At 42.5% G+C, this 20,857-nt stretch overlaps 1 protein-coding gene across 1 annotated transcript in view; it reads right to left on the bottom strand.

The window, feature by feature from the left end:
• Positions 1 to 20,857, bottom strand: part of LOC126161486 (uncharacterized) — a 194,621-nt gene that overhangs the window by 119,353 nt on the left and 54,411 nt on the right. The window lies entirely within an intron of this gene.

The raw sequence follows: 20,857 nt of genomic DNA on the forward strand, positions 1-20,857 counted from the left end.
CCCCTCCCTCCCCACTTTGAGCCTTCAACACTCACCTATGGTTAGGTCCGTTGAGGTTTATTGCCCCCTCCACACCCCCCCCCCCCATCCACCACCCAACTTTCTCCCACCTCTTCATTCTCATTTTGATTTTCCTGCTTCAACATTTAATCAAATATGCACTCATATCCATACTGTTTTTTTATTCAGCCCCCTCCTATCCCCAACCCCTACATATACCCACCTCTGATACTGCTTTTCCCATTTCTCCATCTTGCTATTGTCCTTTGACACTGCCACCCCTTCCCTCCCTCCATAACTGATTCTTCCAAACCTATTTCTGTCTCTTAATTACACTGTTAACCATCTGAATTTTATCAATTTTATAAATCTTGGCTTAACAACGTATATTCCTGTATCTCTCCCATTCGTCTTCTGCCACCATCCATTTACCACCACCCCACTCCGCACCGCCCCTCCCCATGTTTTAACTCCCATTGTTAACTTTCTTGTTTTGTATTATCGATTGCACTTACTATATTCTTACATGTGATTCATTGTCTCTGAATTTTATTTCGTTTTGTTCCTTTCAGACTTTAGTTCCTCTTCCAACTTTACGTAAGTTCACTTACAGTTGCTGACAATCTGATGTATACATGTTTATTGCAAATATGATGGTGCACAGTACCACCCCAAAGATAATTATACCTAGTCTGAAGATATTTACCATTAATACTCATATATCTTCTATGATACTTTGTCATTTCAGTATTCACTTTCATTACGTTTTACTAACATATGCTCATCTTTTATTTACCAACGTTGACCTGTTTTTACCAAATATGACGTGCTCACATGATTATTTACTGATCTGTTACAAAATGGTGATTTTACATCTGGCGTTTCTTGGGGAGCCAATATTTTCTTATTTTATGGCCAACTTTGAGCTTGACAACATACTAAGTGTCCTGCAATAAAGACATAAAATGTAAGTACATATTTCGTAATTACACACCAATTTCCATTCGTTGTTTAAGACATTTTACATCTTCTGAAATTTTACGTGGTCGCACTGTATGAAATTTTTGCTTTTAGCAAATACTTGAAAATGACATCAAAGGCCGAAACCTGGGTTGTACTTACACACACAGTAAAATAGTTTTATCTTGTTCCACTTTAAATTGCTCTCTTCGCATTCTCCTAGATGATTATTGAAGTAAGTGCTTTAAATGGTTGTTCTGCAATCGTGTAATCAGACAGTAATGGATTTTTCTGTCTTAGTAAACGCAATATGTTACATTTGTTGATACTGAGGATCACTTGCCATTCGCTGCACCAAGCGTCGACCCTCTACAGGCCTACCTGCTTTGTAAAGTCTATGTATATAACAGCATTACAGGCGAAAAGTCTCACGGAACTTCGGACGTTGTGTAGTAGATCATTACATACTGTGTAAGTTATGGTCCTACAACAATCCCTTGGTGTAAGACCGGAGCTACTTTCATGTCTTACGATCACTCTCCGTTTAGAATGACATGCTGTGTTCTATTTGCTAGAAACACTTCAGTCCTATGACACAGTTTGGTCTGGTATATCATAAGATCGAACTTTTACATTAGGCGGCAGTGCGGGACTGTATCGAATGAGTTCCGGAAATTAGGGAACTGGGCATCTACCTGGGCGCCTGTATGTATTGCTTTCCGATCTCATAGAGGAAGAGAGCGAACTGGATTTCACAAGATCGTTTCGTAACCAATGTTGATTTCTATGGAGATGCATTTTTGTCTTCAGAAACGTCGTACCACGCAAGCATAAAACATGTTCCAAACTTCTACAATAGACATAGGCCTATAGTTTTGTGAGTCTGTTCGATGACCCTTATTGAAAACGGGAATGACTTGTGTCTTTTTTTCAACCACTAGGAAAGCATCGCTCCTTCACGACATGCGAAACAGTGTTGCTAGAAAAGTAGTTCTTTAGCACAGTCTACGTAGAATCGTGTTGGTTTCCCTTTCCTTTGCTGAGCGGTTTCAGGTACGTTTCTATTCCACGATCACTTATTTCGAAATTAGCCATTCTGTAGTTCGTATGATGATTTAAAGGAGGTATTACGGTGCGATCTTCCCGTGTGAAACAGTTTTGGAAAAAGACTTTTAGTGTTTCGGCTTTTTCTATGAAATCCTCCGTTTCAGTGCTATTATAGTCACAGATCCGTTTGATGATTCGATAGACCAAAACTTCTTAGCATTTTTTTTCTGTCTAATCGTCTCGCCCGTTGTTTATTCTGGCACCTCGCAAAACCAAATCTCTTTTTCTTCGAATTTTCTTGCTAGCCTCGCCTTCCTGTTACGTGCACCAAAGCAGTGAAGTTTTCGCAACTGGTGCTTCTTTGTGCTCTTCATAACATCGCCGAGACTGTTGCCTAAAACCAAACACATTTATCCATGTCGTCAACGGGATATTTTTTGTGTGCACTTTGCTTCTTGTTACGGGAAACAGGTACTTGAGTCACGCTCTATTAGACATCGCGTACCTCTATCCGTAACTTGCACACCATCGACTTTACTTTAACATTTTGCTTACATCTTTTCCTTGTACACTGTCATACTTTCTCCTTTTCATCGTCATTAGCAAGCCGTTGTGCCTGTTTGCGAAACTTCTCTTTACGCGCTCAGTTTCCAGGGTTGGAGTGCGAGGTAACAACGCACATTACTTTGAACAGGCTGCGCCTAATCACTCGCTCATCAATACCGTCCTAGCAAGCAGGAAACCACTATACCAACGATTCCCAGAAGTACACTGCTGTTTTCCTCTCTCACCAGAACAATGCTTCGCCGAACTACAGTGTAGGCACTGGATGAACCGAGGGAGGATAGAGTTGTGGAAAGACGCTGTACTCATATTCGCGATTACTGGATTCAAATATGCATTCGACTACCGTGGTACAGATTTTCACAGCTTCTCTACATCGCTTCGGGCTAAAGCCGTAGCAATTCTTCACAAAAGCGGAGGGTATGCTGTTCCATCCAGATGATTTTTGGTCTGTTGCTAATTACTTCCACGTCAAAATGTTTGTAAGCCGTCACACCCTTTCTTTTACCCATGGATGACAAATTTGTTGGATGTGGGACAGCTCTGAAGGTCAATGTTTAAATATTATCAGCAGCATCTAGAGAAAACAAACGAGGGCGTGCTGAAAAAAACGCCTCAGAATTTTTTGTGTGAAAATCTTAAAGCTTTTTAAATATAACAACTTTATTAACATTCTATATCTTTATTATTCATGCCTAAATATTTATTTCTCAACGTAGTTACCAGGCGACGAACACATTTCTCCCAACGAAAGACCAATTTTCTTGATACCGTCACTATACATAGTTAGACTCTGTTGACGGAGCCACGACCTTACCTCTGTTTGCACCGCTTAATCACCATCAAAGTGAAACCCTCGAAGGTGTTCTTTAAGTTTTGGAAACAGCTGAAAGCCGGATGGGGCCAAGTCGGGACTGACAATGAACCCAAGGCGTCGGTCGGATTGTTGCCCATGTCGCAGCGCTTGGATGTGGTCTGGCATTATCATATAGAAGAAGTGCTCCGTGTGTGGACGAAATCTTCTGCGGTTAGAAACTCGATTACAGCACTCTGTTTCTCACACACCAACATATTTACTTTACACACAGCCAAGCTACGCCGAAGTCATCTAGCGGCAGAGGATTGCAACTTGCTGCAGCGAAGCGGGAAAGTCGGCCGACTACTACGCATGACAAGTAATACGAGGTGCATTCAAGTTCTAAGGCCTCCGATTTTTTTTCTAATTAACTATTCACCCGAAATCGATGAAACTGGCGTTACTTCTCGACGTAATCGCCCTGCAGACGTACACATTTTTCACAACGCTGACGCCATGATTCCATGGCAGCGGCGAAGGCTTCTTTAGGAGTCTGTTTTGACCACTGGAAAATCGCTGAGGCAATAGAAGCACGGCTGGTGAATGTGCGGCCACGGAGAGTGTCTTTCATTGTTGGAAAAAGCCAAAAGTCAGTAGGAGCCAGGTCAGGTGAGTAGGGAGCATGAGGAATCACTTCAAAGTTCTTATCACGAAGAAACTGTTGCGTAACGTTAACTCGATGTGCGGGTGCGTTGTCTTGGTGAAACAGCACACGGGCAGCCCTTCCCGGACTTTTTGTTCCAGTGCAGGAAGGAATTTGTTCTTCAAAACATTTTCGTAGGATGCACCTGTTACCGTAGTGACCTTTGGAACGCAATGGGTAAGGATTATGCCCTCGCTGTCCCAGAACATGGATACCATCATTTTTTCAGCACTGGAGGTTACCCGAAATTTTTTTGGTGGCGGTGAATCTGTGTGCTTCCATTGAGCTGACTGGGGCTTTGTTTCTGGATTGAAAAATGGCATCCACGTCTCATCCATTGTCACAACTGACGAAAAGAAAGTCCCATTCATGCTGTTGCTGCGCGTCAACACTGCTTGGCAACATGCCACACGGGCAGCCATGTGGTCGTCCGTCAGCATTCATGGCACCCACCTGGATGACACTTTTCGCATTTTCAGGTCGTCATGCAGGATTGTGTGCACAGAACCCACAGAAATGCCAACTCTGGAGGCGATTTGTTCAACAGTCATTTGGCGATCCCCCAAAACAATTCTCTCCACTTTCTCGATCATGTCGTCAGACCGGCTTGTGCGAGCCCGAGGTTGTTTCGGTTTTGTAACCACTAATGTAACAGTTACTACGGCTTCTGACATCAAATGTAACAGCTGTGTTACTAAATGTAACACTTCTGTCACTCAATGTAACTGGGTTTTCTCTTCTGATGCTGTCAATTGTCAGGATGAGCATTCTCAAGCATTCTGTCAGGGTGAAAATATTAAATAAATAAACTTTTCTCTCTTACAAAATGTGGGCAGGGTGGGTTCTTCCTTGGCTCGGGTATGAGGTCGAATGAAACATCATTTTTACAAAAGATAACTTTTATTGAAAGTTTCGTACAACTGTTATCTTACTGGACGTTCTGGTTCGGAGAGCGGCAGCCGTGTCGTTTGCGTAGCCTTCTGCTGCGGCAGCGGCGGCGGCGGCGGCGGCGGCGTCTGATTACGCGTAGCGGTGTGTATCTCGTGTCGCCGTCTCGCCCAGCTGACCGGAGACGCGCAGCGCGAGGTGGCCTGTTTAATTATTGCGAGCGACGTCGTGCATCGGATGGTGATACCTTGAATGTGGCGTCCCAGTGTTTCTCTTCTCTAAGCGGCCGCGTGTGTTGTGCGTCGACCAGCGGAGCGGCGCGGCGGGGGAAGGCCAGTGTCCCGGACTCGAACCACGGACTCCCGCTTGCCAGTCTTCGGCTGTCAGGTCTTCATCCCAGATCACAGGTGACTGCTGATGTGAGGCCGTCTCCTTCCCGTCCTCACGAGTCACCCGGGTATGTAAAATCAGACTTCAAAATACCTTTTAACTTCTTCTTCTGGCACTGAGGCTGCTGCTTGCTATTCTATTACAGCGGCGGACTCGGTGCGTCTGTGCATCATGTAGTCTCTTCTTGCCTGACGATCTTCAGCACCGAAACTAACTTAAAACAACTGCTACGCTTCTTCTTCGTCTTCTTCGTCGCTCGTCTCCGTCTTCGTCTCCGTCTTCGCCTTCGTCTTCCTCTCGTCTTCATCTACATCCCCCGGGCCCACTGCGTCTCGCGTATTTATTCACTTCAGTTTACTGGAGGTGAACGACTTCACGGCCATTGCCTCTTCTGTCACGTTGAAAAGATTCTCGAAGAATCTTCTTAACGTCGGTCATTGGCTCTTGGGATGTAGGTGAGGGCCTTTGCTCACATGCGGCAACTGAGAAACACGTGAGCCGGTCGGGCGATGCCCTGACGGCTGAATCGACAGCGCCCGCTTATGTGGAACTTGCTGACTTCACGGTCATTGTCTCTGCTGTTCCGCTGTTCGGCTCGCTGAATGCCAGTATGTAACTCTCTAACTAAACCAAGTTTTCCATTTATATTCTAATTTCTAGTTCACTTTGATTTCACTAATTTATTTACTTAAGTACCACTCAACATTCCTCCACCCTTCGGAGAAATTCGCCCTCGAATTTACCACTCAACATTCCTCCACTCTTCACACGGAAAAAACACAAGCACTGAAAACTCTCGACTTACACATGCATCACATTAAGTATGTTGAAAATACTGTATCACTTTATAAAAGCCCTGTGCGCTCATGAATCACATAGTTTACACATAAATGGTTATAATAAGAGTAACAAATCTTGATGAGAATGAATAAACAAAAAAATAGATTTTTCACTTAGAAAATTACATAGCAACAGCTGTTTAATCTACGCTATACTAATGCAAGAATATCTATTCTACAGTATTGTTTATTTTAACAAGAGACTGTTTAATGAAGAATGAAGTACAATAAACAAAATTAATACACTAATGCTCAAAAGTAGCCATTGAAGTACATCAGGTAAGAGTGTGGTATCCAGTTAACAGGGATTTGATGAAGTGGTATATTATTATTTGGCTTATTTTTTCGTCTTAAATAAAAGAAAACTGTACAAAGCAGAAACACCAACACAAAGGTTCCAGATATACCCGTTCCTAGCATTATAATTTTAGTTTTGTGTTCACCTTTTAATTTTAAGACATGTTGCATCATAACATTGGCATCAATTTTGCCTTGCTGCGAGTTTATGAACATATCTAATGACTTCAGAAGGGAACTGTCAAGGGAGTCATTGAGGTAGGATAGGTTTTGTGTAGGAAATGCTTTGCATGGCGTTTTCTGAAACGAGCAAACAACATGGTTATGAACCTACCAACCTAGTAAAAACAAAAATAAAGAAAAGAAGGAATACATTGTTAACTACAAGATCTACATGTTTCTACGTTCAACTTTTTTTTTCTTAAAAAATAAACCATTATCATTTATTAATTATTTACATATGTATACTATCCACAGTCTACTGAGATTCCACTAGGACATTCGCAGTCTTGGTCGAAGATTGTACTCGTATGGTGGCATGTCTGTATGTTGTGCTGGCGTGGCCACTCTTTTTCCTCTTCGTGAACTTCCTCCACCCTTCGGAAAAGCAGACACTACTGTTGAAGGAATTACATCTGGAGCGCCCTTAAAAGGTTTTAAACGACTTACATGCACAACAGTAGTTCTGGTGGGCAGTTGCAATTTAACGTTGACTGGTGACGTGATCTCAATAATTTGATAAGGACCTCTGTAGTTTGTTACAAATTTCTTTGTTTTTCCTTTCGCAACGTATGGAGCTGAAAGCATAACCCACTGACCGATTTTGTAATTTGGATATTTAGCTTGGGCATTACCTAATCTTTCCTGTCGTTCCAAAGCCTTTGTATTAGATTTTTGAACCTTTTTCCATACATCTTTCATCATTCGACTGAAATCTCTTACTGTTTCTCCGACTTTTCCGTTTTTCTGCCTGATTACATCAAAAGGGGACGGCATTTTTCTCCCATAAACCACTTCATAAGGTGACATGCCAGTTGCTTCATGCGTTTTGGCGTTGTATACCGACACGATTATTGGTAAATACGTATCCCAATTAGAATGTTGTTCGTTAATATAATAACTAAGCATCTTGCCAATTGTCCGATGAACTCTTTCTGTGCGTCCGTTGCACTGAGGGTGTAACGGAGTTGTGCGTAATTTACGTATTTTTAGTAAGTGGCATAGCTGTTTCATTAGTTCAGACATAAAATTAGATCCCTGATCTGTGATAATAGCTTCAGGTACGCCAAATTTAAGTATCCAGTTGTTAACTAAAGCTTGGGCAACTGTATTTGCTTGCTGATCTGGGAGACTCACCATAGCTAGATAGCGTGAAAAGTGATCTATAATTGTAAGAACATACTTATTACCAGCAGGTGTTTTATGAAATGGCCCGTAGAGATCTACTCCGCAGATTTGAAATGGACATGAAGCCTCGGGGAGCCTCTGTAAGGGTATTTTTGAACGAGAAAGTTCAGCTCGTTGTGCGCACGCAATGCAATTGCGAACGTACTGCGCAACATCCTGCTTTCTGGTTTGCCACCAAAATCGCTCTGCTACACGTCTTTCGGTTGTCCGTTGTCCACCGTGTCCTGCAAGGATATGATCGTGGGCCTCTGCCATTATTTCTTGTCTAAGGTGTTGGGGAACAACAATTCGCGGTCCAAGTTTTGTTTTACGGCATAATACACCATCTTCAAAGTAAAATTGTTTTTGAGATGCGTATTTTTTGCAATCTGTATCCTCATCTTGTGCCTTTCTCCAGTCCTCAGTATCTCGGCCTGTTGCTTCCAAAAGTGCTATTTTCCGACTTAGACAATCTGCATTCGTGTGTTTTTTGCCTGGTTTGTGGATAACTTCGAAATCCATTTCGGAAAGACATAGGGCCCAACGCGTGAGACGACTAGATGGATCCTTTAACCCAAGCAACCATTTTAAAGCTGCGTGGTCGGTAATAACCTTGAATTTCCTACCATACAAGTAGCATTTAAAGTATTTGATGCCATAAATAACACTTAACAATTCTTTCTCTGTTGTGGAATAATTTCTTTCTGCTGTTGTTAGTTGTCTCGAAGCGTAGGCTATGGGGTGTTCCGCGCCATTAATATTCTGACTCAAAACAACTCCTACTGAATGACCACTTGCGTCACAGGATAAAATAAATTCTTTGTTATAATCTGGGTAGGCTAATACTGGACTGTGTGTTAACTTATCTTTAAGGGTTTGAAATGCTGATTCACAATCTTCAGACCAATGAAATTTTGCACCCTTTTTCAATAATTGGGTTAAGGGTCGGGCAATTTCAGCAAAATTTTGAACATATTTTCGGTAATACGATGCGAGACCAATGAAACTTTGTACTTCCTTAACGCGTTGTGGTGTTGGGAAGTCCTTAACTGCCGAAATTAATCGAGGATCTGTTCTAATTCCTTTTTCACTAATGACATGCCCTAGGTATGTAACCTCTGTCAATGCAAAACTACATTTTTCCATATTTAATGTTAATTTAGCTTTTCTAAGTCTCTGAAAAACATTACGCAGACGCACAGCATGTTCATTAATGTCTTTGGAGAATACAATAATATCGTCTAGATATACACAACATTGCTGAGTTTTTAGTCCTCGCAATACTCCATCGAGTAGTCTTTGAAAAGTTGCTGGTGCATTTTTCAAACCGAAAGGCATTCTTTTAAATTGCCAGTGGCCTCCAGGGGTAGAAAATGCTGTTTTATGCCTATCTTCAGTTGCAACTTCCAATTGATGATATCCGCTACGTAAATCGATTGTTGAAAAGTATTTACTGTTACCTAAACTGTCAATGATATCTGTAATGTTTGGAAGAGGATAAACATCTGAGATAGTTTGTTTGTTAAGGTGTCTGTAGTCACAACAAAATCTATATCGTTTCGTACCGTCGGGAGACTTCTTTGGAATAATTACAATATTTGAATTATAAGGCGAATCAGAATATTCTATGATTCCATCTTTTAGATGCTGTTCTAAAAATTCATCCAGTACTGGCTGTAAGTGATGCGCAACTCTATAAGGCTTTCTATAAACTGGGGGGCTATTTCCTGTTGGGATCCTATGCTGTGTGATATCTGTTGCTGGCAGTGGACCTTCTGCATTAAATAAATCTTGGAACTCTACTAAAACTGCTTCTATCGTGTCTCTATCCTTTCCTTGCAAATGCTCAATCTTCTGGCGTAATGCGGTTTTATAGGCGTCTGGTTTCTGACCATTATTAATATCTGACCAAATAAAATCTTCTTCTTCAAAAGTACTGACTGTAGCTACTAATATTCCCTTATGCAACTCTTTGTCCTCCACTCCGAAATTGTCAATATGTACCGGTACTTTTCTTTCTCCCTCAACGTCTTGAACCCGTACAACACTTCTACGTACAAAACAATGTGATACATCTAATTCCTCATTTTCCTCTAGTGGCTCTACTAGACATATTGTATCTGTAGGTACCTCGGGGTCAACGGTCATCCAGAGAAGTTTTCCTGAGCCAGATGGTATCTGATCCCGCGAATCAACCTTCAAGGACGTTGCACGCAGTATAGTTGATTTCGCCTTCCGGTTAGGGAAATCTTGCGGCAGAGGGCCCTTTGCAGCGGTGTCACCTAGCTGAAATACTATTCCGCTAAGTTCTACAGTTTGCTGTCTGAGGTCAATTTTAGCGTGATGTTTATTCAGGAAATCCAACCCTAGGATCGCGTCGTACCCGTCAGTTATCTTTGTTACCACTTCTACATCTTCTTGAAATTGTACACCGTGAATATAGAAAATCAATGATGTACATCCTAATGACTTCACTGTACCTCCTCCTACTCCACTCAATCTATACCTTGGAGGGTCATATTTCTTTTCTCCAATACATTCATTACTCACTATTGATACATTTGCGCCTGTATCCACCAGTATCCTTGCCTCTTTATCCCGTATGGTAGCAGATAACCAGCATTCCGCCTTCACATTCGCCTTAATGGCATGAAATTTTATTGGGAACGCCTGGCGGCGGTTCCGACATTCCCGTTTGAGTTTAACTGATTTCTATTTCCAAAAACTTTCTTGGACCTGCATTCCTTGAATGTGTGACCTATTCTTTGACAATTAGTGCATTGAGGTTGTCTGCAGTTTTTTGCTATATGGCCCTGTCGATCGCACCTAAAACATCGTACTCCTGCTGAAAATACATTTCGCTTCTCCTTGTATCTGGTGGCAATGTCAATTTCTTCAAAAGCTGTCGCCACAGATACAGCTTCTGCTAAATTCTTAGGAAACTCTGCCCTGACACGACGAGACGTTTCAGGAGGTAACCCACGTAAAAATGTATCCAGAGCTCTATTTTCTGCCTCTTGTAAAATAACTCTATTTGCTTCATCACTAGTTGTCAACTGATAGGTGTTAATATTAACTTTTCTAATCCTATCTACAAAGCTTTCTAACGACTCGTTTTGCCTCTGAGTGATAGTGTTTAACTGTTCCCTATAAAATCTACAGCTGTTCTGTTTTTGAAAACGTTTAAGTAATCCTTTCTTCAATTCCTCAAATGTTGGAGCATTCCGTAATTCTTCATGGTATAATACGTGTGCTTTAGCCTCTCCTAGCAATCTTAACTTTGTCATTTGTAAGAGCTGTTCATCTGACCATGATCCTAACTTTGCAGCTGCTACTAAATCATCAAAAAAGGCTGTTATGTCTTCGCCAGGTTTACCTGAAAAAGGAGTTACCAAGGCTGCTGCTGAGGAATCTAGGGTAGGAGGGACTGAACTGGTTTGCCTAACCTCACACAACTGTTTAAATAATGCATTATTATCATTTTTAAGCTGTGCTATTTGATTAACTAAGCTCTGAATAGCTTCCTCAGTAGAAACCCCTTGTGGTGCTGACTCTGACTTTGTACGATTTCGTGTCATCATTTTATAAACTGTTAGTTACACAATTTTACCACACTGAATTAAAAAGATGTTTAAAAATTTTCGACAAACTCTTAAAATCATGAGAGAATATACACTTCTAAAGAAAGAAAATATTACGACTGCTATGCAAACCTCTATCCTTTCACACATTAAACAATACTAACTGTGGATCTTTAGTGACTGTCATTCACACCTCATATTGAGCCAAGGGTTTTTTCTCTGACACCAAATGTAACCACTAATGTAACAGTTACTACGGCTTCTGACATCAAATGTAACAGCTGTGTTACTAAATGTGACACTTCTGTCACTCAATGTAACTGGGTTTTCTCTTCTGATGCTGTCAATTGTCAGGATGAGCATTCTCAAGCATTCTGTCAGGGTGAAAATATTAAATAAATAAACTTTTCTCTCTTACAAAATGTGGGCAGGGTGGGTTCTTCCTTGGCTCGGGTATGAGGTCGAATGAAACATCATTTTTACAAAAGATAACTTTTATTGAAAGTTTCGTACAACTGTTATCTTACTGGACGTTCTGGTTCGGAGAGCGGCAGCCGTGTCGTTTGCGTAGCCTTCTGCTGCGGCAGCGGCGGCGGCGGCGGCGGCGGCGTCTGATTACGCGTAGCGGTGTGTATCTCGTGTCGCCGTCTCGCCCAGCTGACCGGAGACGCGCAGCGCGAGGTGGCCTGTTTAATTATTGCGAGCGACGTCGTGCATCGGATGGTGATACCTTGAATGTGGCGTCCCAGTGTTTCTCTTCTCTAAGCGGCCGCGTGTGTTGTGCGTCGACCAGCGGAGCGGCGCGGCGGGGGAAGGCCAGTGTCCCGGACTCGAACCACGGACTCCCGCTTGCCAGTCTTCGGCTGTCAGGTCTTCATCCCAGATCACAGGTGACTGCTGATGTGAGGCCGTCTCCTTCCCGTCCTCACGAGTCACCCGGGTATGTAAAATCAGACTTCAAAATACCTTTTAACTTCTTCTTCTGGCACTGAGGCTGCTGCTTGCTATTCTATTACAGCGGCGGACTCGGTGCGTCTGTGCATCATGTAGTCTCTTCTTGCCTGACGATCTTCAGCACCGAAACTAACTTAAAACAACTGCTACGCTTCTTCTTCGTCTTCTTCGTCGCTCGTCTCCGTCTTCGTCTCCGTCTTCGCCTTCGTCTTCCTCTCGTCTTCATCTACATCCCCCGGGCCCACTGCGTCTCGCGTATTTATTCACTTCAGTTTACTGGAGGTGAACGACTTCACGGCCATTGCCTCTTCTGTCACGTTGAAAAGATTCTCGAAGAATCTTCTTAACGTCGGTCATTGGCTCTTGGGATGTAGGTGAGGGCCTTTGCTCACATGCGGCAACTGAGAAACACGTGAGCCGGTCGGGCGATGCCCTGACGGCTGAATCGACAGCGCCCGCTTATGTGGAACTTGCTGACTTCACGGTCATTGTCTCTGCTGTTCCGCTGTTCGGCTCGCTGAATGCCAGTATGTAACTCTCTAACTAAACCAAGTTTTCCATTTATATTCTAATTTCTAGTTCACTTTGATTTCACTAATTTATTTACTTAAGTACCACTCAACAGTTTGTTGTCACACGATGTTCTGCTTTCATTAAACTGTCACACCCACAAACGCACTTTCGACACATCCATAACTCTATCACTACATGTCTCCTTCAACTGTCGATGAATTTCAATTGGTTTCACACCACGCAAATTCAGAAAACGAATGATTGCACGCTGTTCAAGTAAGGAAAACGTCGCCATTTTAAGTATTTAAAACAGTTCTCATTCTCGCCGCTGGCGGTAAAATTCCATCTGCCGTACGGTGCTGCCATCTCTGGGACGTATTGACAATGAATGCGGCCTCATTATAAACAATGCGCATGTTTCTATCTCTTTCCAGTCCGGAGAAAAAAAATCGGAGGCCTTAGAACTTGAATGCACCTCGTAATTCAGTCAATACTGAGAACGGAATGAAAATTTCAGAGGCATCACTTTTCAGCACGACTTCGTAGTCCGGTTTGCATTATGGCGCTACTACAAATGTAGCTGAAGAATGCGACAAGCCACTTGTTCTACTCATTGTAGTAGCCGGCCATATGGGCACGGGGATGAAATAATAATATCGAAAAAAAGTTTGTAGCCGGTGCATTGTCGCTTATGCTGGTCACTTTAGCCATGATCACTGTGTCACACATGGTTCTCGTGACTTGTAAATGTTACCTTTCAAAGAGTGCACATATAAAATTGGACGAAACTGGCGTGTAGCACTAGCTGAAAATTTCACTGGCATCTGGTGATGTCTAGCAGTACAAATATGACAGTGCTTGCACAGCGACCCAAAAGATTAGATTAGAGATTAGATTCAGTTTTCGTTCCATAGACCCAAAAATGAGGTGATTCTCGTGGATGTGGAACAAACCGAATGTATAACATAAAAAATAAAACATTTGAATATAATACTCACTTCCCTCATCATTTGCCAGGAGATTATCAAATTATGTGAATACATTACAGTAAACTGAAACTGCTAATATGTACAGAATTAATGCAGTCACAGTGAAACATAGTTATGCACTTTTAATAAATTTATCACATACAAAATACCTAATCTTGACTGTTAAGACCATGTGCTGTCAAAATTGAAATCTAACAGACATTTTTACGTACGCTGTTAGGATATTCATCCATAAAATAGAAGGACTTGCCTATCAAAAAGTGTTTCAAACTCTGTTTAAACTATGCTTTACCTGAAACCAAGTTTGCTGGCAATTTATTGAAAATGTGTTTTCCTGAATAGTGAACCCTTCTTTGGACCAAGGTAGATGATTTTAGATCTTTATGTAGATTGTTCTTATTCCTAGTACTGATATTATGTACTGCCCTATTGGCTGGAAACAGAAACATATTACTCGCAACGAATTTCATTAAGGAATAAATACACTGAGAAGCAGTGGTTAGAATACCCACTCCCTTGAACAGGTTTCTACATGATATTCTTGAATTTACAGCACAAATGAGCCTTATCACACGCTTTTGCACACTAAAGACATTTTATTGGTTTGACGAGTTACCCCATAATATGATGCCATGTGACATAATACAATGAAAGTAACAAAAGTATGCAAGTCTTTTATATTTCTATCCCCTACATCTGACATCATTAGCACTGCAAATAGAGACTTGTTTAGGCGCTTTAGCAATTCTGTGACATGACCTTCCTAACTGAATTTAGTATCGAGTTATAATCCCAGAAATTTAACGCTTTCATTCTCTTCTATCTGCACGTCCTCGTTTATTTTGGACATGATGGAAAGAAATATCTTACTGGTTCTGAACTCCACATAGTGGGTCTTTACAAAGTTGAATGACGGTGAATTAGCTTTAAAATATTTATTAATGTCAGTGAAAATTTGAGATTTCTAAATGTGTACTTGACTTGCTATTTATTGCAATTTTCGTATCATCTGCAAACAAAGCAAAGTTAGTATCTGGCAATGTAACAGACGAGAGGTCATTAATGGACACAAGAAACATCAATGGACCAAAGATGGAACCTTGAGGAACACGAAATGTAATTTACTTCCAATCAGATGAAGACTGATTGCATACTCCAGAGGTATTTCGCAATGACACCATTTGTTTCCTGTTATGTAAGACTCCAACCATTTCGCAGCGCTGCCGGTGACACCATAATATTCTAATTTACTTAAGACAATGCTGTGATTCACACAATCACAGGCTTCTGACAAGTCACGGAAAGATTAGGGCGTACGCTGCACGACTCCTTGGGCAGATGGACAAGACAGATGTCGCCCATGCAGGGACAAGGCTACAGATGGCTCTTCCACACATGTGACTGTGCCTTACGGAGTCGCTCCTTGTACAGGCAGAGCCTCATAAACACGGGCGGTGATGTCAAAAACACAGAGGCGTCACGACGCTGCAGACAGTAGCGGAGCGCGCTGTTGCGTGGCTTGCGTCACTTGGGTGGAGCGCACACCTGTGACCGTGTGCCCTTGGCCTATCGAACCCAATGGCGCTACAAAGCTGTCTGTGATGGGCTGCACCGTTCTTCCCAGTTACACCACCACTCCTGGTCATTTTTAAATAGGAGCGGAACTCGTCAATGCCAGTCTGCTGAATGGTAGATTTTTACCTGACAAGAAATTTAACCTCTGAGGGATTTCCGTTCGCTTATGTGTTGGTGCTTGAGAGATTCAAACGAAAACCTTAATAATTCATTATTATGCAAGTGAGGTAATGCAGAAGACTGCAAATACACTTTCGACGTAGTCCCCACGACGTGTAATGCAAGCATTTCACCGTTTCGCAACCTGGTTGGTTGGTTGGTTGTTTGGGGAAGGAGACCAGACAGCGTGGTCATCGGTCTCATTGGATTAAAGAAGGATGGGGAAGGAAGTCGGCCGTGCCCTTTCAGAGGAACCATGCCGGCATTTGCCTGGAGTGATTTAGGGAAATCACGGAAGACCTAAATCAGGATGGCCGGACGCGCATAGACACCTCGGTAGACGAATTATTTCAGCTGTGATTGTAGGCAATCGTGCACAGCGGTTTTCACATCATCGTCACTTCTGAAATGCTTGCCTCTCAGCACTTCTTTATGCCGTCCGAACACAGGAAAGTCACTCGGGGTGAGATCTTCCGAGTAAGGTAGATGTTCGAGACGCTCAAGTTCCATGTCCTCTATTGTTGCTACGACTGAATGGGTAACATGAGACCGAGCATTGTCCTGTTGTAACAGAACACCTACTGTGAGGATTCCTCGTAGTTCTATATAATTGCATAGCAATGGAGATTTCGTAGCAGATTCGATACGTAGGAATGGTGATTAATAATCACCTAGGAACCTAATAGAGTGAGTACGAGTTTTCCTGCCCCGAAGGTTAAATGCAGAATTTTTTTAGTTTTGAGAAAAAGCTGTGACGCCATTCGTTGTTCGATCTTTTCGTTTCAGGTTGGTGATAGTGCATCCAGGGTTTCATCTCTTGCAACAAATCTGCCCAGAAGTCCATTATCTTCGACCCAGAAACGGCGCGCAAGTTCCTCACAGGCATCGACGCAAAGATTTCTGGAATCGATAGAAAACTGCAGACTCATCCTGCAGACGCTTGACTGAATCGTAGCATATCATGAACAATTTTTCATACTGAACCAAGACTAAGATCCAAAACAGTGACTATTTCGTTTACAGTAATACTCCCGTTTTTCTTCACAAGCTCTTCCACTGTGGCAATGTTTTCGTTAGTCAAGGTGTGCCTGGCCCGAGAGCATAGTCTTCCACAAAAGTTACGGCTCTCTTAAACTACCTGCACACTTGCTGCAGGAATACACACGAATCACCGTTCTGTACTTTTACCCAACGTTGCAATTCCACACGTTTAATAGCTTCACTAATCAAAAAACGTATCACAGGTCGATGCTCCATCACGTTGTCAAAGTGGAAAATGGGGCGGATATCTTTGCACTTTCACAGTTTCCTTCGCTGTGATGCAACGACAAACTACTAATTATTGACGAAAGACTAGGATAACTCTTTCCAACTTCCAAATAGACAGTACAACTTTCAGTAATTTCATTGCACTTTTAGCGTTTCATGTTTAGGATTTTACATAGATGAAAAAATAAATTTTTTGTGTCATCTCTGTAGAGTCGCCGAGAGAGGCTGCAAAATCATTGGCAAGCTAGCTCCAGTTGCAACTGTCACTTATAGTTTACCATTTCCAAGAATGAAGCTGTATCATACTGCCATGGTAACTGCTATTGTTGGATTTCAAGAAAGTGTATGGGCACAGCAATTGTGGTGACAACATGCGAAAGCGTCTTCAATGGGTACAACAATAATACAGTAGTTTTGGTAATATTAATTTTGGTAATTGTTAAGAACATAGATGCCCACCCTACCTGCACGGAAATAGGCAACAGATAACGAAAACTGATAATCTTTAAAAACTTTTTAAAAATATTCATCAATAAGAGGGCTGCATGTATACTGCGAAAATATACGTTGTGGGATCGCTAATATCCCATTCTATAAATGTGATAACAGGAAATGTGAACAACAGTTCTTAAAGTTGACAGCGGTATTGTTAGAACCAGTGAATATCCCATTGACTTAAGAATTTAGATTTAGTGGAAGTAAAGGATCAGGGAACATTGTAGCTTTTTTTTGATGCCTTCTAAAACCGGTTATGCAGCAGCAGTGAAGAAGTAGATGTTTCGAACAAGCGACTGTATTGTTGCTAAAGGACCAACACAGAACGCTAGAGACAAGCATGTTCTAGTCGTCAGCTTCTTTTATCTTTACTGATTTCATAACATGTAAGCCTTGATAAGAATGTCGAGAGTGGCATATTCTGAAAGAAACCTGTCAGCCGAGCAGATTAGGCATCAATCGTATATACTTCAGCTTTTCCATTTATTATTGGTTCTTTGCCCTTCTGATAACGTGATCATGTCCGTTCACGACTTCCTAATCGTAAGGTATGAGACAGTTGTTATTCGTTCATCATGGTTGGCAATTCTCGTTGTGCAATGCTCTAATATTTTCTCTGCTGCAGTGCTGAATTCTTTCACACAACTGAATAGTAGTGGGCGTATGGAGTGGCTAAAATCTCACCTCGGTACCTTTGCCTTCTAGAGACCACGCAAGCATTTCTCTCTGGTGAAATGGCTGCACAGGGCCATGTCTCGTACTCTATCACGAAGACGGGAGCGCTATTCTGCTAAGAGCTGTAATGTATCTTTTCTACGTCGGTAAGGCCTGTTTGATGAAAGGGTGATTATTCTAGCGAAGGAGCGGCCTTACTTACTATAATTGCGATGCGAAAAACCACATAGAACTTGAAACTACTGTGAACATTGGCGGTGTTTTCGAAAGTTGTTCTGAACCGAGCGTGCTATGATATTCAGGAGAGCTTTCAATGCTTTGCTGAAACTTCAGGACCTAGCCTAGAATTGACAAGGGTAGAAAGGGATTTCCGTGACGTCACGCAAACTCTTATCGTCATAACTTGTTCTGCCAGGAGGTAGCACAGAATGCAGTTGATTTTAGCTGTAGAGGGCAGTGAAACCATTGAGAGTGCCCACGGACGAGTGACAATCCAATCATTCAACAGCCTCAGCGCTGATTAGGTAAAAGGCCTCAAATGTTTTACCAATTTCGAGCGTCTTTCTCTATAATACTTCAGGAACTTTGGAGTCGGTCATGGTCCCACGGAGGCAGCTACGAGTTACGTAGGCGAATGTTGCGTTATTAGCAAAGGCAAACGTCATTTTACCTTGGCGTCTTTGGTATAATGACAGGTGATTCACAGTTTCCGGCTTTGCATTCCGTAGTTTAGCCTAAATGGACGTCTTTGTTGAGCGATAGCCTTATACTAGATCGGAGAGCTGATAGCTGGAGTATGTACTAGTCGAAGAAACAGACTTTATGAGATTATGAGAGTAAAATAAGCTATGTAGTTTCAGCACTTACTGCAGTGACGTTATAATGACAATTTCGGGCCTCCAAATCTTTCATCAGCTATTGTGTTGCTTTCTCTATGTTGAGATGATAACGATGTTGCGAGCAGCCAGTAGGAGTTTAAAAAGAGACTGGTAGCGATGTATATTTGAATTTCATTGGTTCAAATGGCTCTGAGCACTATGGGACTCAACATCTGACGTCATCTGTCCCCTAGAACTTAGAACTACTTAAACCTAACTAACCTAAGGACATCACACACATCCATGCCCGAGGCAGGATTCGAACCTGCGACCGTAGCGGTCGCGCGGTTCCAGACTGAAGCGCCTAGAACTGCTCGGCCACACCGGCCGGCTGAATTTTATTGCTCGGATTTACGAATTTGTCTGAGTGCAGACGGTGTACTCCTGGGACATGAAACGCAAAGAGATATCGCAATAGGGAGACAATGCTTTGCTATTCGGGAGAAAGGCGGTTCGAATCCTCTTCCGGCAATCAAGATTTCAGTTAAAAGGAACAGTAGAGATCGCAAAAATATTTGTTTATTGACCGGTTTTATCTCCAGAATTTTTGACCCCCTGTGGCTGATGGCGGCTCGTCGATTTTCTCGTTATACCACGAGCCACGAGCACCAGCTGTAGGGGGCCAAAAATTCTGAAGGTGGCTTCTACATAAGCTGAAGCAGGTCAATAAAATATTTTTGCGAACTCGACTGTTCATTTTAACTTAAATATAGCATCAGGGCGCTGTTCTCCATAGGCTGAATAAGATTTAGTTTTTCCTTGATTTTCCTAAAGCTTCCCATGAGCCTACAGTAAATATCGGGTCGTCGACGAGAGGCTTAACCCTACTCTTCCTACCTTTCTGGGCGGCAATCAGTTGCATCAGACACGTGTCATTTGACTTTGACTTCTGTCATTTGAATTGCGCCTCGCGGGTCATAACGCGGCTGACGACGATTATTTACAATAATTTTAAGCATTTTCCGAGACTCGAGATCAAGTTGCTGTTGATACTTTAAGGTACATGCGAACACCCATCTTGGCTGTTTGGAAAATGCTTAAATACTCACAACAATGTTACTCGAACGTCAACTGTTGAAAAGTGCGTCAGACCTAGTGGAGTGCATTGACACTTGTCAAAACGGTTTCAGCAGCTAGTAGCCTTACGTGTACCTTTAGTATTGTGCTGTGACGGGCACGGCATCTTTTAATTTACTCCCTGCTCGGAACGGCACCGTTCCAGTTGAATTTACCGACGTCACTGCCGAGCGAGGACACTAGAGGTGCACTGTTGTCCACGTCTTGGCCGAGATGGACGGTTACGCGAGCAGACAGCAACCAGGAAGTAGGCCGCCACCCGGGCGTGGCTGAGTTGGTGGGAGGGGCACTGACCGAATTCACACTGCGGTCTTCGATGAGTTGGCGATGCGGTCATTGTATGTTGTTGTTTACGTCGGTTCGATTGTTGTCCTAAGTAATCTATTAGGTCATTTCGGTTGTCATTACAGTCACCAGTTAAGAGACGAAGTCTTAAGGGTGCTATACACGCACCAATTAATCGGCCAACCGACCGCCCGACCAATGTCATTGCAGCCTACACACGTCCCGACCGACTTCACTCGGCGATTACAGCGTCGCCTTGTTCCTGCTGCTGTTTGTGGATTGTTATCTTCTGTTTGTTAAGGTCGGTATTACACAGACATAAAAACTGTTTTGCAACTAATAAGGCCAAAAAACCCGAAAGAAAGTTTTGGGCAAAGAAATAGTTAACGCAACGGATGGTTCAAATGGCTCTGAGCGCTATGGGACTTAACATCTGAGGTCATCAGTCCCTTAGACTTAGAACTACTTAAACCTAACTAACCTAAGGACATCACACACATCCATGCCCGAGGCGGAATTCGAACCTGCGACCGTAGC

Source organism: Schistocerca cancellata, chromosome 2, assembly GCF_023864275.1.
Source record: "Schistocerca cancellata isolate TAMUIC-IGC-003103 chromosome 2, iqSchCanc2.1, whole genome shotgun sequence".
NCBI lineage: Eukaryota > Metazoa > Arthropoda > Insecta > Orthoptera > Acrididae > Schistocerca > Schistocerca cancellata.